We start from the raw sequence: 10,914 nt of genomic DNA on the forward strand, positions 1-10,914 counted from the left end.
GGCGGCGCGGGGGAGTCGGCCAGCCAGGCGCAGCGACCCGACGGGATGGCCGGACACGGCGCAGGCGGGGGCGCAGAACCCACGCGCGGGGTGGCGACGCGGCCAGCCGGGTGAGGCAGACCCGGCAGGGTGGCAATGCGGCCAGCCGACACGAGGGAGGCCGGCCGGGCGAGGCGGACGCGGCAGGGGTGCGCGGGCGAAGCCGGCAGGGCACGCTGGAGCCGGCCGGAGGGGGGCCACGGGTGAGGGCCGGGTGCGGTCGAAGCAGGGGACCCAACCCGCATCGGGGCAGACCTGCATGAGGCACACCATGGACTGCAGCAGCAGCGTGATGAGGCGAAGATGGTGAGGAGTTGCGAGAGGACGGAGCAGTAGCAGCGCGTGGAGCAGCACCATGGTCGCGACCGAGCTCGTGAAGGCAGAGCTGCTGGCCGGAGAGAGCCTCTGCATGGCTAGAGTCCAGGGACAGTGCCCAACTTGCATCCGGCGAATGTACAGGCAGATTATGGGCATTATCTGACTAGTGTACGACGTGGTGTATGGCCAATGGTTTGACTGTTTGACTTAGCAGCTAGCTAGCTTGCATAGACAATGTATGGATGAGCGAACATGTGTGTCGGCCGGAGCAAGGCGCGACGCGAAGGAATGCAGACGCGAGCGGCGCGTAGATGGACACGGCCGACCGAAGCGAGGCCTCGCGCGTGGTGCGTGCGGACGGACGGACGGCGTCGCAACGGTGGTGATGAAGGCGGCGCAACCGACGGCAATGACGCACCACCCCTCGCGCCGCTCCGAGGGCGTGTCGGTGTCGACCCCCGAGCGCTACCGGAGAGACGGTGCGACGCCGCGGTGATGATGACGACGATCGTCCCGACCGGACTGCGAAACCAGCAGCAGCGTGGTAGCATAGTAGTAGTACCACACCACGGTGGGCGCGAAACGTCGTGGTATTCTCACCGGGGGGGGGGGGTGTTGCAAGACGACATATGCCACAAGGGCTTAGTGTGAGGGTAAGACTGCTGCTGATAGGACCGGGAGCGGATATGCGAGTAGCACGCGCTAGTTTACCCAGCTTCGGAGCTCTCCGGAGAGATAATACTCCTACTGCTGCATGTCTGAGTGTATATATCTGGGGTGTACATCGGGCAGTACAAAATGCTCCTGGAGCTGTATCTGGGATCGGTGCCACGGGCATCTGACTCTGTATCTGTCTGTATGAGGCAAGCTCTAGTGGCCGGCCATGCTCATGGCCGTGAGCATATGGTGCTCATGCATGAGTGCCTCTTGTGTGGATGGATGGCTGGCTGTCTAGCTAGCTCTCTTGCTAGCTAGTATGCTTGTGGGTGTGTGTGCGTGAGAGTCCATCCCCTGGATGGATGGATGTGTGTCTCCTTTTATAGTGTGAGGTAGCTTAGGATGTAAGCTAGGTAGTGGCATGGGCTAGGCATGGTGCATGTCATCCTTGTCCCCTGGGTCACTTCATAAATAGTGCCAGGGGACAAGTGACACTATACATGATGGCTGAGATGACACGTGAATAGTGCTCGGGTACGATCGTCCCATCAGTGTCTTGTCGACGTCGCTTCGGGCTGCAGTCGGTAGCCGGCTAGTTGGCGCAGTCGGCAGCCGGCAGCCGGCCGGGCAGAGCAGTCGGACGGGGAGCCGGCTGGAGCGGCCGGACAGTCGGACTGAGGGGCTTTGCTAGCCCCGATGTCTTGAAATATTGTCTTGCCGTCTTCGGGGTATCCGTGGTCAATTACTCCGACAGATCAAGTGGGTATCGACAGCTATGTTCTCTTTGGTTCGAATACGACCTATGTTTGAACAGGAAGCCCCCAAGTGATCATGGCTAGATTCAAAAATGATCATAAGCCAGACCAAAGGAAAAGCCGGATTCAGATATGATCCGCTCCCTGTTGGTTGTTTTCACCACCTGATAAAGAAGACATATACACCTTTCAGGATAAAAAGGACAAAGGTCCTGCTTTATTGCTTTATATAATATATACATTGTCAATATATATACATCTTGAGAGCCGGCGGCTCAAGTATAGTAAGGCCGGAGATGGGCGATATTCCACGGCCGGCGGGTCTCCTCCTCCGATTTACGTGAGTCCTTGTTCTCTCAAACATCAATGAGGTAGTATGACCCGTTGTTCAGATTCTTGCTGACCACAAAGGGTCCTTCCCAAGGAGGGGATAGCTTGTGCATATCAGACTGATCCTGGATGAGCCGGAGCACTAAGTCACCTTCCTGAAAGGTTCTGCTTCTAACCCGGCGGCTGTGATAGCGGCGCAGGTCTTGCTGGTAAATCACCAAGCGGGCTATTGCTAAGTCTCGCTCCTCATCCAACAGGTCAAGTGCATCCTGTCGAGCTTTTTCGTTATCAGCCTCAACGTAAGCCGCCACACGGGGTGAATCGTGTCGGATGTCACTTGGCAGGACTGCCTCTTCTCCATACACGGGGTGTAATCTGTAGATCTGTTAGGTGTAGTGTTGATGCTCCATAGTACAGAGGGTAACTCCTCCACCCAATTACCCGGAGTCCGCAGCAAGGGTACCAAGAGCCGAGGTTTGATACCCTTCAGGATCTCTTGATTAGCTCTTTCTGCTTGACCATTGGATTGAGGATGAGCAACAGCCGAAACATCAAGCCGGATATGTTCTCGTTGACAGAACTCTTCCATGGCACCCTTGGAGAGATTAGTACCATTATCAGCTATGATGTTGTGTGCAAAACCAAAACGAAAGATCACCTTTTTGATGAACTGAGCCGCCGTGGCTGCATCACACTTACTGACGGGCTCTGCCTTAACCCATTTTGTAAACTTATCCACTGCCACCAGAAGGTGTGTATTTTTATCCTTAGAACTCTTGAAAGGTCCAACCATGTTAAGTCCCCAGACTGCAAATGGCCAAGTAATTGGAATCATCCTTAACTCTTGAGCCGGCACATGAGCTCGTCGTGAGAATTTCTAACATCCGTCACATTTGCTGACTAGATCCTCTGCATCAGCATGAGCCGTCAGCCAATAGAAACCATAACGGAAAGCCTTGGCCACAAGAGATTTTGAGCCGGCATGATGACCACAATCTCCTTCATGGATCTCGCGAAGTATCTCTTGACCCTCCGCAGGCGACACACAACGTTGAAACGCCCAAGTGACACTGCAATGATGTAACTCGCCATTAACAATCGTCATGGATTTGGACCGCATGACGATTTGTCTTGCCAAGGTCTCATCCTCAGGCAACTCTCCCCGGGTCATATAGGCCAAATATGGCACCGGCCAATCAGGGATGACGTGAAGAGCTGCCACCAGCTGTGCCTCTGGGTCTGGCACTGCTAGTTCTTCCTCTGTAGGTGCCTTGACAGAAGGATTATGCAAAACATCAAGAAATGTGTTAGGCGGCACCGGCTTACGCTGAGATCCCAACCGGCTTAAGGCATTAGCCGCCTCATTCTTCCTTCGATCAATGTGCTCCACTTGATAACCTTTGAAGTGCCCAGCCACAGCATCTACTTCACGACGGTAAGCCGCCATAAGGGGATCCTTGGAGTCCCACTTGCCTGACACCTTTTGAGCCACGAAATCCGAATTGCCCAAGCACCTTACCCGGCTCAAATTCATCTCTTTGGCCATCCGGAGACCATGGAGTAAGGCCTTGTACTCAGCTGCATTGTTAGTACAAGGAAACATAAGCCGGAGCACATAACAAAATTTGTAACCTTGAGGGGAAGTTAAAACAACTCCAGCCCCCGAGCCTTCTAATTGCCTGGACCCATCAAAGTGAATAGTCCAATATGTGTTATCCGGCTTCTCCTCCGGTGCCTGCAACTTTGTCCAATCATTGATAAAGTCCACCAAGGCTTGAGACTTAATAGTCGTGCGTGCCATATACTTCAAACCATGAGGCCCAAGCTCAATAGCCCACTTGGCGACTCGTCCTGTGGCTTCCTTGTTCGGGATGATGTCCCCCAAGGGGGCAGAACTTACCACAGTTATAGGATGACTTTGGAAGTACTGCTTCAGCTTCCGGCTTGCCATAAACACTTCGTAAACATGTTTCTGCCAATGTGGATACCTTTGTTTAGACTCAATAAGCACCTCACTGATATAGTAAACCGACCGCTGAACCGGATGCTCCTTGCCTGCCTCCTTACGCTCCACCACGATGACAACACTGGCAGCTCATGAATTAGCAGCCACATATAACAGCAATGGCTCTTTATCAATGGGATCCGCAAGAACCGGTGGCTCAGACAACTGTCTCTTTAAATCTTCAAAGGCAGTATCAGCAGCATCACTCCACACAAAAGTGTCTGTCTTCTTCATCATCTGATACAGCGGCCTGGCCTTGTCACCTAACCGGCTTATGAACCGACTTAAAGCAGCAACACGACCCGCCAATCGTTGGACATCATTGATGCACGCCGGTTTAGCCAGAGAGGTAATCGTCTTGATCTTCTCTGGATTAGCTTCAATGCCTCTGTTTGAGACCAGAAAACCCAAGAGCTTGCCTGCAGGTACACCAAATACACACTTGGCCGGGTTAAGCATCATCTTATAAACCCAGAGATTATCAAAGGTCTCTTTCAAGTCAGATATCAAGGTTTCCTTCTCTCTGGACTTCACCACAATGTCATCCACATAAAGCTTGAACATTGCGCCCAATTTGATCATGGAGACACTTCTATACACATCGCTGATAAGTCGCCTGAGCACTCTTGAGCCCAAATGGCATAGATACATAACAGAAGGCTCCAAACGGAGTGATGAAAGACATCTTCTCCTGGTATTTAACTGCCATTTTGATCTGGTGATAACAAGAGTAAGCGTCCAAAAAACTCAAACGCTCGCAACCCGCCGTAGCATCAATGATTTGATCAATACAGGGGAGAGCAAAGGGATCAGCCGGACAAGCTTTATTTAAGTCTGTGTAATCCGCACACATCCGCCAGGTGTCGTTCTTCTTGAGCACGAGCACCGGGTTAGCCAACCACTCCGGGTGAAAACCTTCAATAATAAACCCCGCCGCTAAGAGCTGGGCTACTTCCTCACCAATAGCTTTCCGTCTCTCTTCGTTGAACCGTCGAAGAAACTGCCTGACCGGCTTATACTTCGAATCAATATTAAGAGTGTGCTCAGCGAGTTCTCTCGGTACACTCGGCATGTCAGACGGTTTCCATGCGAAGATGTCCCGGTTCTCACGGATGAACTCGATGAGCACGCTTTCCTATTTAGGATCCAAATTGGCACTGATACTGAAATGCTTAGATGAATCACCTGGATTGAAATCCACAAGCTTGGTTTCAGCAGCCGATTTAAACTTCATAGCCGGGTCATGCTCAGTGGTTGGCTTCTTTAAAGAGGTCATATCCGCCGGGTCAACATTATCTTGATAAAACTTTAGCTCCTCTGCTGCACAAACAGACTCAACATAAGCCGCGTCGCCCTCCTCACATTCCAGGGCTACCTTTCGACTCCCGTGTACGGTGATGGTGCCCTTATGACCCGGCATCTTAAGCTGTAGATAAACATAACACGGCCGTTTCATGAACTTGGCATAAGCCGGCCGGCCAAACAGAGCATGATATGGACTCCTGATTTTGACCACCTCAAATGTTAATTTCTCAGTCCTGGAATCATATTCATCTCCAAAGGCCTCTTCCAGTTCAATCTTGCCAACTGGGTAAGCCGATTTACCAGGAACCACTCCATGAAAAACAGTGTTGGACATCTTCAAATTCTTATCAGTTAACCCCATGCGCCGGAAGGTCTCATAATAGAGCATATTGATGCTGCTACCCCCGTCCGTGAGTACCTTAGTGAATTTATATCCACCAACCTGAGGTGCTACCACCAAGGCCAACTGACCTGGATTATCAACCCGGAGGGGGTGATCTGCCCTACTCCATACAACGGGCTGTTCTGACCACCTCAAATAACGGGAACCGCCGGCTCAACAGAATTCATGACCCTCTTATGAATCTTCTGGTCACGTTTGCACAAGCTGGTGGTGAACACGTGATATTGCCCACTATTTAGCTGCTTCGGATGGCTTTGATAACCCGACTGCTGCTGCTACTGTTGCTCCCCTTGACCAGACTGCTGTCGATTATAACCGCCTTGATGTCCCTGAAGCCGGAGCTTGAACCGCCGGCCGGGCCATGAAAGCCACCAGCTCCTGAGCCGCCGCCTGACCCATGATTGCCATCAAACATGTTGGAATTCTTGAAAGCCTTCATGATTGCGCAATCTTTCCATAAGTGGGTGGCGGGTCGTTCCCGGATGTCGTGTCTCAGGCCAGGTTCATTGAGTAGCTGCTCAAGAGATGGCCCTGACCCGCGAGATCTATGGGGCGGCTTTCCCTTACATCTTTGATTATTACCCTGCGCATTGGCATTGGCCATAAACTCCGGGTTACCCTCCGCCTTACGCTTATTGCCACCTTGATTCATCGGGTTATGCTGCTGGCCCTTTCCATTACCGTTCTTCTTTCCCTTCCCTGTCTTTTCCTCAATAGACGCGGGATCCTTGGTACTATCAGAGTCGGCGTATTTGACTAAAGCCGCCATCAGCGTACCCATGTCGTTGCAATCACGCTTAAGGCGCCCTAGTTTCTGCCTCAGCGGCTCAAAGCGACAGTTCTTCTCCAACATAAGGACTACAGAGCCGGCATCCATCTTGTCAGATGAATGTATTATCTCCTTCACCCGGCGTACCCAGTGAGTCATGGATTCACCCTCCTCCTGCTTACAATTTGTTAAGTCCACAATCGACATAGATTGCTTGCAAGTGTCCTTGAAGTTCTGGATGAAACGGGCCTTCAGCTCTGCCCACGAATTAATGGAATTGGGGGGCAAGCCCTTTAACCAAGACCGGGCCGTTCCAGCTAACATCATGGTGAATTACTTAGCCATTGCTGCGTCACCGACCTCCAACAGCTCCATGTCCATCTCATAACTTTCAATCCACGCTCCAGGCTGTAAGTCGGCCGTGTAATTCGGCACCTTCAGAGGACCCTTGAAGTCCTTGGGTAAACGTACATTACACAAAGCTGGTACCAAACAAGGAACACCTCCGATTCTAGTAGCCACTCCCGTCTGAATGGAAGTCGTCGGGTACTCTGGAAATCTTGATGAGCCGTATGTTGACCGCTAGCTGAGCCGCCCGCTCGTTCTCCTGACGTATTCGGTCTTACACCGGGTTATAGCCACCGGGCTGGTGACTGCGATGGGCGTTGCTTGACAAAGCTTGTGACTCCATGTGCCTGCTGTAACTTGGACTCTGGTTTTGACGAGGCGGTGCTAACCAAGGCAGAGGAGTTGAATAAATCATGTCCCGGCTGTAAGAATAAGTCTCTTGCAGAGCCAGGCCGTCTGGACAAGTTCCCTAATCCTACGGGTCTCCATCGCTGTCGGATCATCACTGTCCACTGGGAGAGCCGCCAAGCGCGCCAATGCTGCGATTAAGTTCTCCATGGGGTTGGAAAAGTGACCCGGTGGTATCGGCACGTAACGGGGCGTTGCCATGCTCCCATGAGGAGGTGCCATCTCCCGAGGCTGAGCCGGTCCTCCTGTTCTGGTTGTCATAAACTAATTTACATCTGGCGGGTTACTTGGGCCGGCCCCGGGTGTAGCAAAAAGATTCCGAGGATCATAAACCGGGGGTAAGCGGGACTGGGCTTTCTGATGTCTCCTCCTCATCACCTCATTGGACGCGTTCAGGTTCATCGTGAGCTAGAAAGCCTCCAACTGTAGCCGTTGTGCCCATGCATCCAAAGCCGCCCGATCTGTGGCTAACCTAGTGTCCTCGGCTGCCAAGGCCTCCTTGGCCCGAGCTATTTCCTCGCGCACCTGTGCCACCTCCGCATCATGCTCATCTTTATTTGCAGGAATAACCGTGGCGGTTAACAGGGCCGTAAGCTTATCCATGAGATCTATCAGCACCTGAGCCAGCGGGCGCACAGGGCCTCTGCCCCGGCTGCTCCTGTCCCGGATGTTATTGCTGCAGCAGTTGTAGAGTTTTGGCCGGGTTGAGTCCCATCCATGAAGACTCCTGCCCATATTGGCGGCTCATAGGGGTCCGGAATACTAGTGCCATCGGAACAGCCCCCAAACATGCCGTCTTGCACTTGGTACAACAAATCTGTTGAACCGGCAGACGAATCACCGTCCGAGAGGACGGCCGTCTCACCACCATCTTCAGATCCTTCAGAAAGTTCCCCTCCGTGGATGCAGCCCACGAAGGCACGCTTCATGTCGGGTTGAACTCGGGTCTTTCTCGCACACTAAGCCGTCTCGACGAGGTCGGTGCTAACAAAAGCAGAAGTTGAACAAGTAGAGTTTTTGATGCTCACGATTCGGCCAGGGGCTTGACCGTGGGGGCTCTCCTTGGGCTGTGTTCGGACTCCAAGTCCGAACTAACTAAGAGGGTGATCTTCTTCTTCTTCGGCGTTGCCCCGTCCGGATTCTAGGAGGCCGTCCTCTTCTTCCTCCTCGTTATGCAAGGGGAATCACTCTCCACTTCCTCTTCCTCCTCCTCCTCTTTGTCCTCGTCTTCCTCGTGAGAGGAGACAGCCTCGGTCTCTCCGGACATAGTGTTTGAAGGACCTTTGCGGTGGGGCCCTCCCTTGGGCCCCTTGTTCTTATTATTGCTTTTCTTCTCCGGCGCCTGATAGGCCGCTGAGACGAGCGTCTCCTCTAGCTGAGGGGTGACTGGGTCTTCGGGCAATGGAGCCGGACTCTTGATCCGCTCTGCCTTCTTTGTCCATCCCTCTAAAAAGGTAGGATGATAAGATTCGTATTGATCGAATATATAGGCCATACATATCTTTGGAAAATTAACACTTACCGAAGTGGCCGGATTCTTGGCATCGAGGCCGATGTCTTCGGTCTCCATGGGCCAGCTCTTCTGCACCTTGGAAAGGAGCATCCACATTCCCTCGTGCATCATGCCAAGGAAGTGTTGCAGCATCCATGGCTCCTCCGGATTTAACTCCCGCATGGGGGAAGTCCAACGCTGGCAGGGGAGGATGCGATGGAAGAGAATAATCTGCACCATGTTGGTTAGACCAACTTTCTTGCTCAAGCATGTTGGTGATGCGCGTCTGTAGCATCTACACCTCCGTCTGGGACCCCCAGTCGAGGCCCTTTGCGTTCAGGAGATGAGCCTCATGGGGGGTTCGGATCTGAACTTCGGAATCGCCGACCACTTGGTGCGCTGTGGCTCGGTGATATAAAACCACTCTTGTTGCCAGCTCTTGACAGTCTCGATGAAGGCCCCCTTGGGCCATGTGGCGTTGTGCAGCTTGCTTATCATAGCCCCACCACAATCCGCATGTTGCCTGTCGACCACCTTCGGCTTCATGCTGAATACTTTCAGCCAGAGGCCGAAGGGAGGAGGGATGCGGGATACAGCTTCGCACACAAAGATAAACACCGAGATGTGGAGGAAAGAGTTTAGGGCTAGATCATGGAAATCTAACCCGTAGTAGAACATGAGTCCGCGGACGAAGGGGTGGAATGGAAAATCGAACTCTCTAAGGAAATGGGGGCTCCGGAGCGGGAATGATATGATCCTTGGGAGGGAGCTTGTGCATGATGGTTACGGCGAGGTATCCCGCACTCCGGAGATCCTTTATCTCCTTCTCCGTTACGGAGGAGGCCTCCCACTACCCTTGGAACCCGATCCGGCCACGGTCGGAGAAGGTGGTGGTGGTGAGGAATACAAAAACTTTCCAGGCGCTGAGAGCTTGGAAGATTGGAAGGCAGAGGAGATTGGAAGGCATGGGGAAGAAAGGAGAAATCCATTGCCCTCTTATAGGCGGTAAAAATGCCAACCGTCCCCCCCCCCACTTTTGCCTTGAAACTCGCATATTCCCAATGAAAGCGTGTATCGTAAACAGTTGGATTACCCAAATTTTATTGATGAGCAATCCCGTATTATGTGGGAATGATATCTATTTTGACAGGACGGGCCAATGGGCCTTCGCCTCGAAACACGGAACGCGGGGGTGTGAAAACGGTTCAAAATGCTGAAGGGTCAAGTCTGATGGTTCACCGAAAAAGTTGTCAGTAAAGACATTGTTCACATTTTTTATATATCCTGCCTTCGCGGCTAAGGGTTGTGTTAATTATGCAAAGCCGAATATAGATCTTTCATGGAGGAAAGCTGACACATATTGTTCAGGGAACCCGCCTTGCAATGACGAAGATAATCTGTGCGCTGACCAGGTCATCATTGAAGACTGGTTCAGGGGCTACTAAGGGAGTCCTGGATTAAGGGGTCCTCGAGCGTCCGATCTATTGGATATGGGCCGGACTAATGGGCCATGAAGATACAAGGAACAAGGCCACCTCTCGTGTCCGGTAGGGATTCCCGTATACGTGGATGGCAAGTTTAGGTGTCGGGATATACTATTTCTTTTCTGTTAAACCGACTTTGTACAACCCTAAGCCCCTCCAGTATCTATATAAACTGAAGGGTTAGATTGAAGGCAGGATCACAACATTGATAGGATATATGAGCTAGGGTTTAGCCATTACGATCTCGAGGTAGATCAACTCTTTTAACCACCATATCCATCGAGTATAATCAAGCAGGAGTAGGGGTTTACCTCCATTAAGAGGGCCTGAACCTGGGTAAACGATGTGCCCTTTTGATCATTGTTACCATCGATCCTCACACATACAGCTTGGGCCCCCCTACCCGAGTCTGTCGGTTTTGACACCGACAACTGCCATTCGCCACATGGCAGCCCCTTCCTGCCAAGGAAACCCACAGATGACACCTGTCCTATTATGTGACGAACAAGGAGGCGCGGAGCTAGCGCGATAGCCTGGCAAGCCTTGTCGGGCAACCAACGACATGACACTAAGCGGCACATTAAATGCATGCTATTAGCCT

The sequence above is a fragment of the Triticum dicoccoides genome, chromosome 2B (assembly GCF_002162155.2).
Source record: "Triticum dicoccoides isolate Atlit2015 ecotype Zavitan chromosome 2B, WEW_v2.0, whole genome shotgun sequence".
NCBI classification, from domain to species: Eukaryota; Viridiplantae; Streptophyta; class Magnoliopsida; order Poales; family Poaceae; genus Triticum; species Triticum dicoccoides.